This window comes from Canis lupus, chromosome 29 (assembly GCF_011100685.1).
Source record: "Canis lupus familiaris isolate Mischka breed German Shepherd chromosome 29, alternate assembly UU_Cfam_GSD_1.0, whole genome shotgun sequence".
In the NCBI taxonomy this organism is placed as follows: Eukaryota; Metazoa; Chordata; class Mammalia; order Carnivora; family Canidae; genus Canis; species Canis lupus.
In genome coordinates this window covers 26,287,731-26,306,475 of record NC_049250.1, presented here as the reverse complement: position 1 = coordinate 26,306,475, position 18,745 = coordinate 26,287,731, and the positions used below count along the sequence as shown (strand labels likewise).

The 18,745-nt window shown below is 34.3% G+C and overlaps 1 long non-coding RNA gene across 3 annotated transcripts in view; it reads left to right on the top strand.

Annotated features, from left to right (window-relative positions):
• Positions 1-18,745, top strand: part of LOC111093168 — a 119,864-nt gene that overhangs the window by 50,385 nt on the left and 50,734 nt on the right. The window contains exon 3 of one of the 3 annotated variants that reach the window (XR_005381108.1): positions 2,557-3,658. The exons of the other annotated variants lie outside the window; for them this stretch is intronic. This is a non-coding gene — a long non-coding RNA (uncharacterized LOC111093168). Of the gene's footprint in view, positions 1-2,556; positions 3,659-18,745 lie in introns of those variants that run through there. 3 annotated transcript variants of the gene reach the window in all.

Sequence of the window (18,745 nt, the reverse complement as noted above, 5' to 3'; positions counted from 1 at the left end):
CAACTGAGCCACCTGGGTGCCCCAGAAAGTAAGAAGGATCTTGAAAGTTTTCTGTCCACCTTCCAAATGAGACATTTATAGACTCCAGCTTTTTGGATAGAGAGTTATTAAGCTTTTGCTTGAAAATACCCAATAGGGAACCCATTACTCTACTCTGTAGCATCCTTGCATGGTTTTTACTCTAAGATATGGTCTCAAGACCCCTCTCTGTCCTTCTCTTCTGCATGTTCTCTAGTTTGTCAACTCTTCTCTTAAAAAATGGCTTTCAAAACCTTCCTTTCTCTTTCTCTCATCCTTCATCTACCATATCTATCTGTTATCTATCTATCATCTATCTATCTATCTATTTTAATATGTATCCCATGTTCAGAGAAAGTGCTGGATTTGGAGTGATATATTGGGACCTAATCTTGATCCTAAAGTAACTTATAAGTCAGTAGTGGAAAATGACAAGTAAAGAACTATGTTTCATTATAACTGTGAGCAATAGTCTATTGGATGAATAATAATAATAATAAAAAGCAGAGACTTGATTTAATGCACACAGAAAATAAGTTAGGGGAACTTCTCCTTAAGAAAGAAAAAGAATTTTTTTTTTTAGAACTGAATAATGTAAGGACTGAAACAAACAAATTTTACTATGTAGAAGACTGCACTGTGGTTTTTATATTTTTCTTACTACATTATAAAATAAAGGCTGTATTTGTCCTACTAGCTAGTATATATATTAGACAATCAATCACTATCAAGCAAGGATCTTGTGCTTACATTTTTGTAGTGACTAAACTTTTGAGTCATGACAGACTAGACCTAGATCCAGTCTACAGAAGTCCCAGGTAATTCATTTTTAATTTGAGGAAGTATCTTATATATGTTTTGAAAGTCTTATTAAATGTAGTTGTAGAACTCTGCATTTACTATGAGAGATTCATCTTAAACTTAGTCTAAGGTTATTCTGTTTGGGATTTCGATCCTCTTTTTTTCCATAGCCCCTATCATACTCTTTCTTCAATCTGACTCATCCTGTATTGGATCCTCTAGATTTCCCCAAACCCTTAAATGCAAAGAATAACCACAGCGTTATCAGAAAATATTCTAAAACAGATGAAAACATGTGGCTGCTTCTTTTGGAATAGATTATTTTTCATTCACTAATAATAAAACTTCTCTAATTTTGTATCCCAATCCACCTCATGGTAATATATTCAGAATGGGTTTTTTTTTTTTTATGACAAGGAGGAGGAATCATTGCTAACTTAGTCCTCCTGAATAGCCCACTGACAAATATAATGACATTCAAACACCCTTCTATTCTTCATTCCAGCAATATTCAGACCTCATCATCAGCTAAATCCAAGCAATGTGTGTGTTTGGGGAGGGAAGGTGGTTTGCAACTGGGCAAATAATCAAAGCAGAGAAATGAATACAACCATCTGTATGGAAATTGGTAAACTGCAAATTGGTCCCCTAACTGGGATTAGGGAACATACATGTTTTCCCCAGTTCTGCTTCTTTCCCAGAATTTCACATACATCAATAACAATGGCTTTTACTTCCTTCAGCTGAAGATGGAGAGAGAGATGCTTTAAAGTTGTCACTGTCAGGAAGGGTTTGTCCTGCATAGTTATAAGCCCATTATTTAAAAAAAAAAAAAAATGAAGGCTTGTTTCCTACAGTGAATTTAATACTTTTCTTGCTCTATATTATGGTGACAGTGCTGAAAAGTAGTATAAGAAAAAAGTGAAAAAAAGAAAAAAATAGGAATGGATCTTTAAAACTTAAAATCGCATTGTAACCCTTTCTTATATGACAACTGTGCTGGAATCTTTACCTTCCAATGTAACCTTTAAAAGCACGACTAGAACCAAAGAATATTTGATAGTCTTTCCTTTTATTTTCCTGTTCATTACTATTTTTTCAGAAATCCTTTATGGAGTCTCCTAGGACCCTAGTGTAATACAATTAGATATAATTGGATTAGGATCCCCAAAATACAATTGTTAAAAATGCACAAACTATAAAGACACAAAACAAAAGAGGCAAATAAAAGTAGATGATCTTTTCTGAGTGATTAGTTCTAAAGTTTATTATTGATATAAACCTGAAATACTGTTAATTTAGAGTCCTAAAAAGCTCTACAACCTTTGGTAAATTATATACAATTGGGCTATAGCACAGAAAAAAAAAATCTAAGATTCTATATGAATTTTTAGGATATTTTTGTCTATTTTAAAAAAATGTAAATATGTTGTTAGTTATTTCTTGTTATAAAATGTGGACTCTTTCAATTTAAAAGAAAGAGATGGAAGCCAGGAAGAAAAATTCTTGAAAAAAATTTAAATTTGACTATTTTTTTCCTACTTGTTAAGTATGGATATATGAGCAAGCTGATTGGTTGCAATCAGCAACAATATTACGTTGGCATCAAATTTTGGTACAACATATTAAAACTATTGTGATGGCTTGAGTGGTGACTTCTTAAAAAAGATACGTTCAAGTCCTAACACCTGGTAACTGTGAATGTGGCCTTATTTGAAAAGAAAAAAATCTTTGCAGATGTAATTAAATTAAGGATCTCAAAATGAGATTATCCTGGACCAATGGAGTGGCCCCTGAATGAAATGGCAAGTATCCATCAAAGAAGAGGAGAAAATTGGAGACAGAACAGTAGGCCATGTGAAGCTGAAGGCAGAGATGGGATCAAGGCATCTGCATACTAAGGAATGCTGAAGATTGCTAACAGTTCCCAGAAGATAGGAGGGAGACAAGAAAACAAATTCTCCTTCAGCACTTCCAGAAGGAACCAACCCTGCTGATGCCTTGATTTTGGACTTCTGGTCTCCAGAACTGTGAGAAAATAAATTTCTGTTGTTTTAAGTTATCAGGTTGGTGTTAATGTATTGTGGCAGCCCTAGAAAATGAATACACTAATTTTCATAATACTAGCATTCAGGTACCACACACAGCTTTCCATGTGCAAATTAGAAACAGTCATTTTTCATCACCATAAGTGTCACAGAAAGCAACAGACCAAATCCATAAATGAAAACAAAACTAACAAAGGAAATAATAACTCCAACCTTACAGTAAGTTGTTTAGCACAAAGGAATGGAAAGTGACTGGGTATCAGGGAATCTCCACTTCTGATGTTGCTCTTTCTCTTTTAAATAGACACTTTAAGAGCTATTTCAGGTTCGCAAGAAAATAGAACAGAATGTAAAAAGAGTTCCCATATTTGTCCTACTTCCCATCCACCCACCCACCCCCTACCCCCACACACGTACAGCCTGTCTATTAACATCTGCACCAGAAAGGTAAGTTTCTTATAATACCACATCAACCTAGATTGACACATTATTGTCATCCAAAATCCATAGTTTACATTAGAAGTCACTGCTGATGTTGTGTACATTCTTTAGGTTTAGACAAATATATAATGACATGTATCCACCATTGAAATATTATCTACATAAGAGTTTTTCTCCTTTAAAACTCTCTGTGTTCCAGCTATATTCATCCTTCACCCTCTACCCAATCCCTGGCAGTCACTGATCTTTTTACTGTTTTCATAGTTTTGCCTATAATGTTTTATAATTGAGATCACTTAGTATGTATGTAGTCTTTTCAGATTGGTTTCTTTCATTAAAGTTTCCTCTATGTTTCCTCATGGCTTGATAGCTTATTTCTTTTTAGCACTTGATAATATTCCATCATCTGGATGTACCATAGGTTATTTATCCTTTCATTTACTGAAGGACATCTTGATTGCTTCTAAGTTTTGGGAATTATGAATAAAATTGCTATAAACATCTGTGTTCAGGGACACCTGGGTGGCTCAGTGGCTGAGTGTCTGTCTTTGGCTCAGGGCATGATCCCAGAGTTCTGGGATCAAGTCCCACATTAGGCTCCCTGCAGGGAAACTGCTTCTCCCTCTCCCTGTGTCTCTGCCTCTCCCTGTGTGTCTCATGAATAAATAAATAAAAATTTTAAAAGAAAACAAAAAAAAAAATCTATGTGCAGGTTTTTGTGTAGACATGTTTTTAATTCATTTGGGTAAATACCAAGGAGGTAGATTGCTGGATATTATGATGAGAGTATCTTTACTCTTTTTTTTTTAAGATTTTATTTATTTATTCATGAGAGACATGGGGGGTGAGGGGAGAGAGAGAGATTGAGAGACAGAGACAGAGACAGAGACAGAGAGAGGCAGAGACACAGGCAGAGGGAGAAGCAGGCTCCATGCAGGGAGCCTGACGTGGGACTCTATCCCGGTCTCTAGGATCAGGCCCTGGGCTGAAGGTGGTGCTAAACCGCTGAGCCACCCGGGCTGCCCGTATCTTTACTTTTGTAAGAAATTGTGAAACTGTCTTCCAAAGTGACTACCATTATGTAATCCAATCAGCAATGAATGAAAGTTCCTGTTGTTCTACGTCTCTTTTATCAGAATTTGATGTCATCAGTCTTTTTTATTTTGTCATTCTAATAGGTATGTAGTAAATTCGTATTTTGTTTTAATTTTTAATTTGCAATTCCCTAAGTATATATGATGCTGAAAATATTTTCATGTATTTATTTGACATCTGTATATCAACTTTAGTGAGGTATCTGTTTAGGTCTTTTGACTATTTTTAATAAGATTGTTTTTTTATTGTGGAATTGAGAGTACTTTATATATTATGAATAATAACCCTTTATCTCATATATCCTTTCTTAATATTTATGCTCTTTCTGTGGCTTGTCTTCTTATTCACATTGTCTTTCCAGAACAGAAGTTTTTCATTTTATTGAAGTCCATCTTATCAATTATTGCTTTTATGGGTCATGACCACGGTGCTGTATCTAAAAAGCCATTATCAGATTCAAGGTCATCTTGGTTTTCTCCTATGTTATCTTCTAGGAGTTTCAGTTTTCCATATAAGGTTTAGGTCTATGATCCATTTTGAATTAATTTTTGTGAAAGGTGTAAGGTCTGTGTCAGATCTATTTTTGTTGTTATTGTTTTTTATGTGGATGTCCAGTTATCCCAGCGCTATTTGTTGATGAGAGATATTGGTCTGCAGTTTTCTTATGATGTCTTTGTCTGATGTTGGTGTTAGATAATGCTAATCTCAGAATGAATTAGGAAGTATTTCCTCCATTGTAATCTCGGAAAGAGGTTATACATATTAGCATACTATCTTAAATATTCGTAGATAACCTATTTTTAATCACTAAAATGGAATTAAAATAAAAATAATATACATACAGAAATAGCATAGAAATTTAAAATATTCTTTTCAGTAACGGGTTTCTTTTTTTATAGCAAATACCAGGATTTATATTTAAGGACTTTACAATGTGATTCATGGAAAAGGCATATTCCAGCTTTAGATAACAAATATTACTTACAAAATGTAAGTAAAATAAAAATGTATGATGTATTACATATGCTGAGAGGAAGGTAATACTAAAAGAAAGTAATATTTAAGCCCATTTTGAACATTTCTTTTGGCTATCTTTTGAAAAAAAAATAAATCTCTGGAAATACACTTACCTTTGTAAAAATAGGCTATTTTTTATAACTGGAAATAACCAGCAGTCTGGAATTCTCCATTATGGAAAATGATAAACTTTGAAAATTAGATATGATTCCATGCTTCCAAGACTTTTATTAACTCATTCTTGAGGCCTGAAGCCAGGTGTGATGTTCTAATGACTGCTGAATCATTCCAAATTAGTTAACATCAATAGATTTATTATCTAGTTATTTATTTATCAAAAGCAACAGTTCAGGAACACTAACATGGTTTATAAGATACACTTTTTTTCCCCCTTGAACAAATATATCTAGTTTCATGGTGAGGGAAACTCCTAGATAGTATAGACTTATGAATAGCCAATGTCAGAGAGTAGAGTGACCATTTTCTAAGCATAAAACTTTAATATTTGTCAAATAATTTGAAAATTAACAGCATGGATAGAGTCCTTTAATAGCTCTTGCTGAAATTAAATAGAAGGCTCAGCAGGTCTCTGTTTATTTCTTCTCATTATGTCACACTAAGCCCTTATATAGCTAAGTTCAGTTAGTCTTAGAATAATATTGCATTAAGTTGTCATTTTCAATATACCACAACTTAATTAATCATACACATATACATGCATAATACACTCTAGATACAACGTAATGGGGATGTAATTCAATACTTGTGCATATAGAACTTGCATTTTGTAGAGGGATGCAAGAAAAGATTTTTTAAAAATATCTAATTTCAGGTAAGAATTATTTCCATGGGAAAATAAAGTTTGTTAAAAAAAAAAAAGAAAAAGAAAATAAAGTTTGTTAAGGAAAGGAAACCTTTAGTAAAAGTGGTGGTGGTGGGCACATTTTTATCCAGCTTATAGAAAAATGTCAATGGGGATAATTCTCTGATTATGTGAATTTGAGCAGAAACCAGGATAAAGCATGGTTTTGAGAGATGAATTTTCCTAGAGGAAGGAATGTCCAAGCAAAATAAATAGTATGAGCCTTGGGTCAAAGTTACGTGGATTTTTCAAGGAACAACAGGAAGGTTCAGAAAACATGGTACAAGATAAAGACATACAGGCTCAAAGAGCATAAATAAGACATGTAAAACCATGTAGACCATTGTAAAGAGTTTGGATTGTGCTCTAAGGAAGCCAGAAAACTATTAACAGGCCAAGAGCAAGGTGCAGAATGATCTAATTTATGATTTGAGAGGATAGCTCTGACAATTGAACTTTAAAATTGACTCTGGGTAAGAGAGGAGGGAAAAGGATCATTTAGGAAGTGATTTCAATAATCTAGGTGTTAACTGAAGGAAGTCTGATTATAGTGGTAGGAGAGAAGCCTAAGAATTGGAGAATTCAAGATGGATTTTGACCCTAGAACTGACAGAATGTATTGATGCCTATTGATGAATTAGAGGTAGAGCATAAAAGAGAGATCAGTTATTGATAATTCCGAAGTTTTTTACCTGAGATATTGAAAATTGAAAATTTTACTTGCTTGCCGTGATGGAGCAAACTGTTAGAGGAATAGGGCTGGATATGAAATCAAAAGTTTAGCTTTGGAGATATTAAATTTGAAATGTTGAATTGGTTGCTTGGTATCCATGCATAAAGTTTAGTAGACTGTTTAGTGGAATTTCCAGACTATAAATATACATTTGAGAGTCACCAGTGTCCAGATGGAATCTAAAACCTTGGGTCTAGGATTACCCAGGAGGCAATTGACAGAAAATAGAAGCTGGAGGACTAAACAATGGAGATCTTATATATGTGTAGTTTTTTGACCAGATGGAGCCAGGTTTTTTGGAGCTTGAAATTTCACAATTTTTGCGATCATTTTTGAGAAAACTCATAGGCAATTACAAATACAAAATCAAGTACAAAATTCTGAAAGGTGTTTATTAAGATCAGAAACCCCAAGGCTCAATTTATTAACTTTATGGTAAATCTGCTCTGTTGGAGAGATGAAGGAAAAGCAGTAAAGCAGACTAAGCAGTGGCCAACATGTAGGAAGAAACTAAGAGAAGGTGGTATGCCTGAGCCAAGTAGTGAAAGTGTTTCAAGGAGAAAAAAATCCACTGGTTTAAATTCTGATGACTTCACAAATAAAATGAATATAATTTATGGACCGTTAGATTAGACAACATAGAGACATTGTTGAACTTGACAAAGAATGCTGTGGGTTGGTGGGCAGCGGAAAAATCTTGACTAGGGTGGATTTAGATAGATATATGGAGAACAAATATGGAGCAGTGAGTTTTTCTGCAAAAGAAGGAGATATATGGGACAGAGTAAAAGAGAGATATGAGATCAAGGGAAAGTTTTAAAAAGGGTTCATATACATGTAGTTTGGCCAAATTGTGCTTACATTTCCTGAAAACAACCTATAATTGCACTAACATAAGATTAAAGACCTAAAAGCCCCACTCCTCCGCCTTTTTTTTTTTTGTTTTTTTTTAAGAGTATAGCTCTAAACACTAATTCTACAAAGACTAAAATGTCAATTTTGGGTGGTAGGGATTTTATCTGTTGTCTTTTTTTTTTTTTTTTTTTTTTTTTTACTATGTTTTCAACATCCAGAAATTTCCCTATTTCCCTAGCAGATAGTAATTGCTAACTAATGAGTGAGTGCTAAGGCTTAAACTAGAAGTTTTTAACAGTGGAGTCCAAGGTAAATCATAAATAAAGACAATTAGGAAAATTGCACTGGAAATAAGTTTAATTCTCTTATTTACTGCGGAGACAGACACAGAAAAAAGAGCATGTTGGGAGAGAGTAAATTCTCACAAGGGTGAGTTTATGATTTGACTTTCAAATACAGGCTATGAAGAAAAAGAAAAGGCATTTGGTGAGTTCATTAGAACAATGAGCTGTTGTGGACACTAAGATCTTTGGTTGGATATTTTTAACTTCTAAATTAAGGAACATCAGGCTATGTAAATTCATGAAATATCAGGCATAATAACCACTTGTATAATTTTGCTAGGGCTGTCATTACCAAGTACCACATGAATTTTACCATCTCACGGCTGTGGAGGCTAGAAGTCCAAGAATAAGGTGTCAGCAGGGCCATGATCCCTCTGAAGACATTAGGTAAACATTTATTCCATGCCTCTATCCTCACTTCTGGTGGTTTGATGGCAATCTTTGGTGTTTGTTGGCTTGTAGATTCATTACCATGATCTGTGGACTTCACATTCACATAATATTCATCCTGTGTTAATGTGTATCTCGAAATTTACCCTTTGAATAATGACATCAGTCATATTAGAGACCCACTCTATACAAATGTGACCTAATCTTTTTTAAAAAATATTTATTTATTTATTTATTTATTTATTTATTTATTTATTTATTCATGAGAGACACAGAGAGAGGCAGAGACATAAGCAGAGGGAGAAGTAGGCTTCCTGCAGGGAACCTGATGTGGGATTCCATTCCAGGACCCCAGGATCATGACCTGAACCAAAGGCAGATGTTCAACCGCTGAGCCACCCAGGTTCCCCCATGACCTCATCTTAACTAATTACATCTATTTCCACCAACCTATTTCCAAATATGGTCACATTCTGAGGTGTTAGGAATTAGGATTTGAATATACGAATTTTGAGGGGAAACAATTTAACTCATAATACCCTCATTTAATTCAATCTTTGAGTTGGATGGAGGGGGCTACAGTGTATGTCAGATGAAATTCAGTAATGAAGATGCTATTACTTCAGTATTTCATCATGACTGGTATGGTTTGAAGGTATATCTTTTGTATTAGTATGTGTGATAACAATGGATCATAACTATTTTTATTTAAGCAGACTCATGAATAGTTCTTGTTATTTTTGTGGAAAACAGCCCACATATCAAAAGAGACTACATTAAGATTTTTTTTTTTAAAGATTTTATATATTTTTCATGAGAGACATGGAAAGAGAGGCAGAGACATAGGCAGAGGAAGAAGCAGGTTCCCTGTAGGGAGTCAGAAGTGCGACCTCCTGTAGGGAGGAAAGGCAGCAATGACCCCAGGATCTTGGGAGCTGAAGGCAAAACCTCAACTGCTGAGCTACCCAGGTGTCCCTACATTAATACTAAAAAAAAAAAAAAAAAAAACTAATCCATTACTCAAAAATCCAGATATTACAATAATAATAAATTTGTTTACTTAATCTTGGGATATTTTCGATTATTGTTATAAATATAAAATACCTTTCATCTCGTCTTACTATTGAAGCCCACTTTTTTTGAACTAAATCAGTTGTGCCTCCCTATGTCCCCTACATTTCCTATCAAAAATTTTTACTTTAATAAATTCTGATCCATCTTTATTGCTTCCATAAAATTTTAGAAATGTCACTTTTTGCATTGATTTAAATAAAATTTAAATGGAAGTTAAAGCAAAGTAGAAAGGCCAACCAAGTTTAGAATAGAAATAACAATTTCTTCCCAGATCATTAAAAACTAGTAAATAATAAATGTATGTAAAGGAGTATAGAGGAGATAAAATACTATAATGTCATATAGATTGGCATTTCTGTAAGAATTTCAAAATGTCTTAGTATATTGACTCTTTCCAGGCAAAATTTTTAAAAAGTTATTTTATATAAATTACATTGTTTATTGCCAAAAAGGTATATATGAAAACTGAATTATAAATTAACTCACAGATAGGAAACTAAGTATGTTCACTGTCATATTTTTTTAAAAACAATTCTTTCTCTTTTAGTCAGATAAGGCAGAAATAGCACACTTAATTAACAAGGATTTTGACAGTTGATGGCAAGACAAATATTTAGTTTGATGTGGCCTGTAGAATTTCAGAATATTATTAAACTATGCTTATACAAAGGACAATGTAACTTTTTGCAAGGACACCATCCAAAGCAACAATCCGTCTTAAACCCTTTGCTTCAGAAATTACAATGCTCCAGAGCATGACTTATTTTGACCAGGAATTAGTTGAGGGATTGATGCAAGAATCATCACAAATAGAAAGAGTGACAGGAACTGATCTTTTGGGGGTCAACAGAGTTTTGATGAAGAAGCCTGTGATGCTGTCCCAAAAGGGCAGCATCCAGACTAAAGGTCTCCCCGTTTGGTCCTCTCTTTGATCTTTTGATCTCTACTCAGTATTTCAATGTCATTACCTAAGAGTCAGAAAGAAAGGTCATTTTTTCCCCTTAAAATTTAAAATCTTAAACTTCAGTCTGTCTTCATTTCTCTCTTTTCTCTGTGGTATCAATTTATCTCACCTGGTCCGTGGTAAGTCCAGAATTCTCAAACTGGCAATAATGTTTTATATAAATTTAGACAAAGAATTCCAAGAGAACTGTATCAAACAGTGTCTCATAGTTGTTAAAATATTCATGGACTTTGCACCCCGATAGAACCTGCTTCTACTCACAGCTCAGTTTCGATTTAACTAGGTGACTGGATCAATTGCTTAACTTTTCTTCAGTTTTAATATATGTAACATGGAATGACAATATCCTCCATTTTACACTCATTCTGTACATTAATCCTCATCTCTCACAGATGTGTGCTTTGGGTTAACAAAGAAGAAGCTTGTGATTTTGGTAAGGAAAAAATGAAAACATTTACATTTTCTTACATCTGAGCCTGTACTTAGGTGATTTTTATAGCAACCATATAACTCTAGTCTCATGTTTAGTTTGCAAATAAATGTTCCGGCATGAACATCTCTGGAATTGAAAATTTGCAAGTTACTCTAACGATCCAACCATGAAGTACGACTTTAACTCCCATAGTGCATTCAGGAAGGGCCTCATTTGTTGTCTACTCGGGAGTACTGGAATAGTGAGGAGGAAAGGCAGAAATGACGAAACATTAATGGCAAAAGGAAGAATGATATGGATAAGAAACAATAAGTGACACTCTACTGAGATGAAAGGGCTTGGAGATAGCTCTGAACTGTAACTATCTTGTGAAAAGAAAAGCCAAATGCAGTTTGCCTCACACAGGGAAGTAGACAAGTAAGTTAGAGAGGCTGGAGGTGGAAAATGGTTCTGGATGAACACCAAGTTCAAATTTTCAACCAGCAAGGAAGAAAAAATAGCACCACTGGGCATATGACCAAGGTACTCTGCAACAATTTCTGAGGATAATGTGAGTAAAAGGAATAACATGATTCATGACTCACAACAGACTCATGCATATTGCTTAGGTATGAATTTAATCTGGGTTCTTTTGACAAAGGACTTCATTAGTTTCTTCTGGATGACATCAAAACTTCATTAGCTTAGCATATAATCTTCAAGAACTTACTATATTAGAAGGATGTCTTTGGAGATCTTTTCTCATCTGTCATCTTCCTTGCTTTTTTTTTTTTAATTGAAGGGCAATTAACATACAGTGTTATATTAGTTTCAGGTGTACCGTATAGTGATTCAACAGTTCCATATAACACCCGGTGCTCATCAAGATAAGGGTAGTACTCTTAATCCTCTTCACCTGTTTCATCCCCCATACTGCCCCCTCCCCATCTCCTTCCCTCTGGCAACCTGATGGTTGTCTCTACAGCCAGGAGTTTGTTGTTTTATTTGTCTCTTTTTTTTTTCCTTTGTTCATTCGTTTTGTTTTTTAAATTCCACATATGAGTGAAATCAGATGGTATTTGTCATTCTCTGACTGCTTTACTTTGCTTAGCATTATACCCTCTAGATTTATTCATGTTTTGCAAATGGACACTTGGGTTGCTTCTATAATTTGGATATTGTAAATGATGCGGCAATAAACATAGGAGTGCATATATCCTTTTGAATTGTGTTTTTGTATTCTTTGGGCAAATATCCAATAGTGCAATTACTGAGTCATCCGGTAGTTCCATTTTTAATTTTTGAGGAACCTCAATGATGTTTTCCTTAGTGGCTGCACCAGTTTGTATTCCCACCAAAAGTGTATGAGGGTTCATTTTTCTTTGCATTTTCACCAACACTCGTAGTTTCTTTTGCTTTTGGTTTGAACCATTCTGACAGGTGTGAGGTGGTATCTCATTGTGGTTTTGATTTGCATTTCCCTGATGATTAGTGATGTTGAGCATCTTTTCATATGCCTGTTGGCCATCTGTATGTCTTCTTTGAAGAAATGCCTGTTTATGTCTTTTTCCCATTTTTAATTAGATCATTTGGTTTAGGGGTGTTGAGTTGTATAAGTTCTTTATGTATTTTGCATGCTAAGCCTTTATCGGATATGCTATTTGAAAATATCTTCTCCCATTTAGTATGTTGTCTTTTAGTTTTGTTGAATGATTCCTTTGCTGTACGAAGACTTTTATTTTGATGAGTTCCCAATAGTTTATTCTTCTTTTGTTTCCCTTGCCTCAGGAGACTTATTCAGAAAAATGTTATAACTGATGTCAGAGAAATTACAGCCTGCACTCTTCTATGATTTTTATAGTTTCAGATCTCACATTTATGTCTTTAATCCATTTTTAGTTTATTTTTGTGTACGCCATAAGAAAGTGGTCCAGTTTCATTCTTTAGCATGTAGCTGTCCAGTGTTCCCAGTACCATTTGTTGAAGAGACTATATTTTACCCATTGCCCATTCTTGCCTCCTTTGTCAAAAATAATTGACCATATGGTAGTAGGTTTGTTTCTGGGTTTTCTGTCCTGTTCTATTGATACATGTGTCTATTTTTGTGCCAGCACCATACTGTTCTGATTAATACACCCTTGTAGTATAACTTGAAATCTGTAGTTGTAAGATATCCAGATTTATTTTTCTTTTTCAAGATTGCCTTGGCTTTTCAGGATCTTTTGTGGTTTCATACACATTTTAGGATGGTTTGTTCTAGTCCTGTGAAAAATGCTGTTGGTATTTTGATAGGGATTATATTAAATCTGTATGTTGCTTTGGGTAATGTGCTTTTTAGCAATATTTGTTCTTCCATTCCATGAGCATGGAATATATTTCCATTTGTTTGTCTTCAATTTCTTCCATCCTTGTTTTATAGTCTTCAGAGTACTTTCACTTCCTCAGTTATGTTTATTCCTAGATATTTTATTATTTTGGTACAATTGTAAATGGGATTGTTTTCTTAATTTCTCTTTCTAGTGCTTTATTATTAGAGTATACTAATGCCATGGATTTCTGTTGATTTTGTATACTATGATCTAACTGAATTGGATTCAATTTGCTAACACTTTGTTGAGGATTTTTGCATCTATGTTCATCCAAGGTATGGGCCTGTAGTTCTTTTTTTTTTTTGTAGTGTCTTTATCTGGTTTTGATATCAGGTAATGCTGGGCCTCCTATAATGAATTTGGAAGTTTTGGAAGTTTTCCTTCTTCTTCTGTTTTTTGGAATAGTTTGAGAACAGATACTAACTCCTCTTGAAATGTTTTTGCAGAATTCATTTATGAAGCCATCTGGTTCTGGACTTTTGTATGCTAGGATTTTTTTTTTTTTGATTATTGGTTCAATTTTATTGCTGGTAATCAGTCTGCTCAAATTTTCTATTTCTTCCTAATCCAGTTTTGGGAGGTTAGATATTTCTAAGAATTTATCCATTCTTCTGGGTTGTCCAATTTGTTGGCATATAATTTTTTTTTATAATATCTTACAATCCTTTGTATTTCTGTGGTGTTGGTTGCTATTTCTCCTTGGTCATTGCTGATTTTGTTTATTTGAGTCTTCTCTCTCTCTCTTTTAAATGAGTCTGGCTAAAGGTTTATCAATTCTGTTGGTCTTTTCAAAGAAGCAGCTTCTGGTTTCACCAATCTGTTCTCTTGTGTTTCTGTTTCATTTTGGTTTTAGTGTTTTGTTGTTGTTGTTGTTGTTGTTGTTGTTTTAGATTTTATTTATTTATTCATGAGAGACTCCCAGAGAGAGGCAGAGATACAGGCAGAGAGAGAAGCAGATTCCATGCAGGGAGCCCAACGTGGGACTCGATCTTGGGACTCCAGGATCACTCCCTGGGCTGAAGGCAGGTGCTCAACTGCTGAGCCATCCAGGGGTCCCTTGGTTTTAGTTTCTATTTAATTTATTTCTGCTTTAATCTTTATTATTTCTTTATTTATACTGGTTTTGATTTTTTTTGTTGTTGTTCTTTTTCTAGTTCCTTTAGGTGAAAAGTTAGGATTTTTTTATTTAAGACTTTTTTTGCTTCTTGAGGTAGGTGTGTTTTGCTATAACTTCCTTCTTAGAACAGCTTTTGCTGCATCCCAGAAATTTTTAGATCACCATTTTTTTCATTTTCATTTGTTTCCATGTATTTTTTATTTCCTCTGATTTCTTGGATGACCCATTCATTGTTCAATAGCATTTTATTTTAACTGCCATGTATCTGTGTTCTTACCAGATTTTTTTCTTGTGGTTGATTTCAAGTTTCATAGGTTATGGTCAGAAGATGCATAGTATGACTTTGATCTTTTTTAATTTGTTGGGACTTGTTTTGTGGATGAATATGATCTGTTCTGGAGAATGTTCAATGTGTACTTGAGAAGAATGTGGATTCTGCTGTTTTAAGATGGAATTTATCTGTTAAATCCATCTGGTTCAATGTGTCATTCAAAGCCAGTGTTTCCTTGTTTGTTTTCTGTTTGAATGATCTGTCCGTTGACATAAGTGGAGTGTTAGAGTCTCCTACTTATATCATATTACTATCATTTACTTCTTTTATGTTTGTCATTATCTGGTTAATGTATTTGGGTTCTCCCTTGTTGGATGTATAAATATTTAGAATTCTTATATCTTCTTTTGGATTGCTCCATTTATGATTATATTGTGTTCTTCTTTGTCTCTTTTATAGTCTTTGTTTTAAAGTATAATTTTTCTGATAAATATATCACTACCCTGGTTTTCTTTTCACATCCTTTTGCATGATTAGTACTTCTCAATCCCTTCACTTTCAATCTGCATGTCTCTTTAGGTCATTAAAGAGTCTCTTGTAGGCATCATACAGTAGTGTCTTGCTTTTTTAAACATTGTAATACCCTATGTCTTTTAGAGCATTGTATTCATTTATGTTCAAAACAATTACTTATAGGTATATACCTATTGCCATTTTGTTACTCATTTTATGATTGTTTTTGTATTTTGTCTCTATTCCTTTCTTCCCTTGCTCTCTTCTCTCATGATTAGTCGGCTTTCTTTAGTAATATAGTTGAATTTCTTTCTCTTTATATTTTGCATATATATTACCAGGTTTGATTTGTGTTTACCAATAGGTTTGTATATAACATCTTCTGCATATAGTAGTCCATATGAAGTTTGTTGCATATGCCTTGTTTTTATGGCTGAGCCACTTTTCCTTGAGTCCAGTCATCTGCAATGGCTCTCTTTGCCTCTTGTGGGCAGTGTTTTGTCCCTGTAGTGTTAATGGGTCAGTCTGGGATCATCTTGGGCTTGAGGTGAGTCAGATCAGGCATTTTCCAGAGACACAGTAGCTCCAAACTACAGAACTCTTTCCCCATGTTGTCCCCTGAGAAGTTTTTGCTGGTGGGTGGAACTTGTGATCAGATGAATTGTCTCCCTGCAGCTTCCCTGGGCCTGGTTATCTTCCTCTCTGGGACAGGAGTTATTTTGGGACAGTGCTATCTTCCTTTGGTACTGCTTACACTGCCAGGTCAATGACACCACCATGGATGGTTTCCAGCCAAGAGCATATTGAAGGGGACAGATCTGCAATATGCATGAGGCAGGACATATTACCAAATTAAGTACTAAGTATTGGCACCTTGCTGGTTCCTTCAGGTGGCCCTGGTTTAAGCTGGGTAGCAGTTTGGAAAATGGCACCTGCCACCTCGTTTGTTCCCCACCTCTCCCAGAGCTGAGCCCAGTGAGTTTTAAAATTCTAGGTTTAAAGTCCCACTGGTTGTAAAAAGTCACAAAATTTTCAAAGCCAGTGTAAAAAGGATTCATTTTCCCACCTGGGCTCCCTGGTGTGATAGTATGATTTTCTCCCCTTTCTGTGTTGCTGGTGTCCTTCCCTCCCACTGACAGTCCTGTGGTCTGTTTAGTTCCCCCCGGGTCTCTGCCCTTCCTACCCTCTTCAATGTGGACTCATCTCTACATTTAGTTGTGAAGTTTGTTCTGCCGGTTTTGGGGTCATTTTCTGGGTCATTTACACTGATGTGAGTGTTATCTAGCTGCATCTGTGGGACAAAGCAAACTTAGGGTACTCCTGCTCCACCATCTTCAACCTTGCTTGTGTTTTAGATCCCAAAAGTTTTGAGTAACTTTCTGTTTCCCAGAAAATTTCTTATTATCTAAAGTTTCATTATCCTTTTTTTTGAACTATTTCACCTTGACCCTAGTATATCAGCTTAAAGACTATTCCATGCAGAAGCTTCTCTTGACTTCACCAGGCTGATTAAATCTCCCATTATTTTGCACTCATTCAACATAATACACATCTCTGGGTATCCTCAACCTTCTTATATCAGAATTGTTTGCATGTTTATTTCCAGTAGAATTTAAGCCTCTGTGGGCAGACCCATCTTCTCCAGCGCCCCTCTCTTCTTTTCAATCCATAGACCAGCACAGTGCCTGATACAGTTAGTTTTGTCCAATGATGAAGAAACCAGAGAGATGACTGCTAATGAAAGACTGGAGGCAATTTTGGAACACAATAGACATTCAATTTTATATAGAGTATTTCAGGCACGTACTAAGTGATTGTTAAAAGTGACTTGTGTCTTCTACCTGATGACCTCAATCTAAAAATGTCTGAGATCTTCTGGTAGCCCCAAACATCTATCTAAATATGACTCAATATAGAAGTCAAAATACGATGTAGTGCTTTGCACTAAAGTATTCGATAAATGGCTTTGACCCATGGTGTGAATACATAGCAAGAGTAAATTAATGAATGAATTCATTTCCTCATAGTAAAAAACAAATGGCTTTTATATTCCTTTTCAGTTCTGATTTTAAATTGTGGCTCCCAGAGTCACATAACTACTAAAAGTAGTTTTAAATATACAATCCTGTTAATTTGGGATGCTTTATAATTTTTTTAACAGATGATTTTTATAAATATCCTTGATTTGTTGATGAGAAAAATAACATTTTCTGTGTGATGGTCTTTTCATGAATTTCTATAGAAGCTTCTACCTGAAATCTCTATCTTAATCTCTTTTTCTTTTTCTCTCTGGGGAGCCATTCTTCTAAAAGACCTACTTCTACTCGAGAAACAATTACATTTAACAAAGGACAAGGACTAATGCCATTACCATGTATATCCTTGTGCATCGACAACTAGAAAATCATAGTAGATTTATAAACAGTATTGCTGTTTTGCACTGTAGGAAACTTGCAATTTAGTCAAGATCCACATTTAATTCCTCTCCTTATATTCAGATCTCAGTTGTATTTTCTCCTTGGCATCTTTAAAAGCTATTTTATACAAAAGGATTCTATTAATAATGAATCAGTCTCCCTTTATACCTCACTATAACCCCAAGATTGCTTTAGATAGGTAAAGAGATAGGTAGCACCATAGATAAATAAAAGAAATAATAGCATTGTATCATATGATTTGTTACTGCATTGAAGATTATATCTTAAAACTTATGACAAGGAAGCTTTGAATGAGTTTCCAAGGTCATAACCTTATGGTGCTGAAAAATATATACATAAGATTCAGCGTTCTTACTTTATTTTTGTAATAAAATATTCTTTTTTGTGAAAATAAAATAACATATCTCCTATATTTTTAAAAAGTCTGCTCTGATGATTGTATATGTATGTTGTGGAGCATGCTTCCATCAATAATATATATTACTTTTTCACAATGGATTTTATATTCAAACATCTTGATAAATGATTAAATTGAACATACGCATTTTTCTTTTTTAAGAGGTTTGAGAACAACACAATGAAATTTTATAAAAATACTATTATTTAGTGACGTACAACAGCCTATTTTTATAAATATATACGTATATAGCTCATGTAAAATTATCTATACTAGTTCCACAGAGTACTGGAGAGGTACCATGGTGAAAAGTACAAAAATACTATAATAACAAGTCCAAATTTAATTTATTCACTTAAAATTTTAAATAAATGTACCTTCTTATGATAGGTATCAATTCTGGAGATAACTATATGAGGAATTATAGAATTTTTTTCTGGAAATTTCTTGATATTTTAAAATGTGTTCTATCCTCAAAATCAAGACTCTATTCTGTTTCAAAACAGAGGTTTAAAATCATTATCTCCTACAATCTAGTAAAATATGGGGTAAAGGAACTGTGTCCAGGTCTTGGTATTTGCTTACC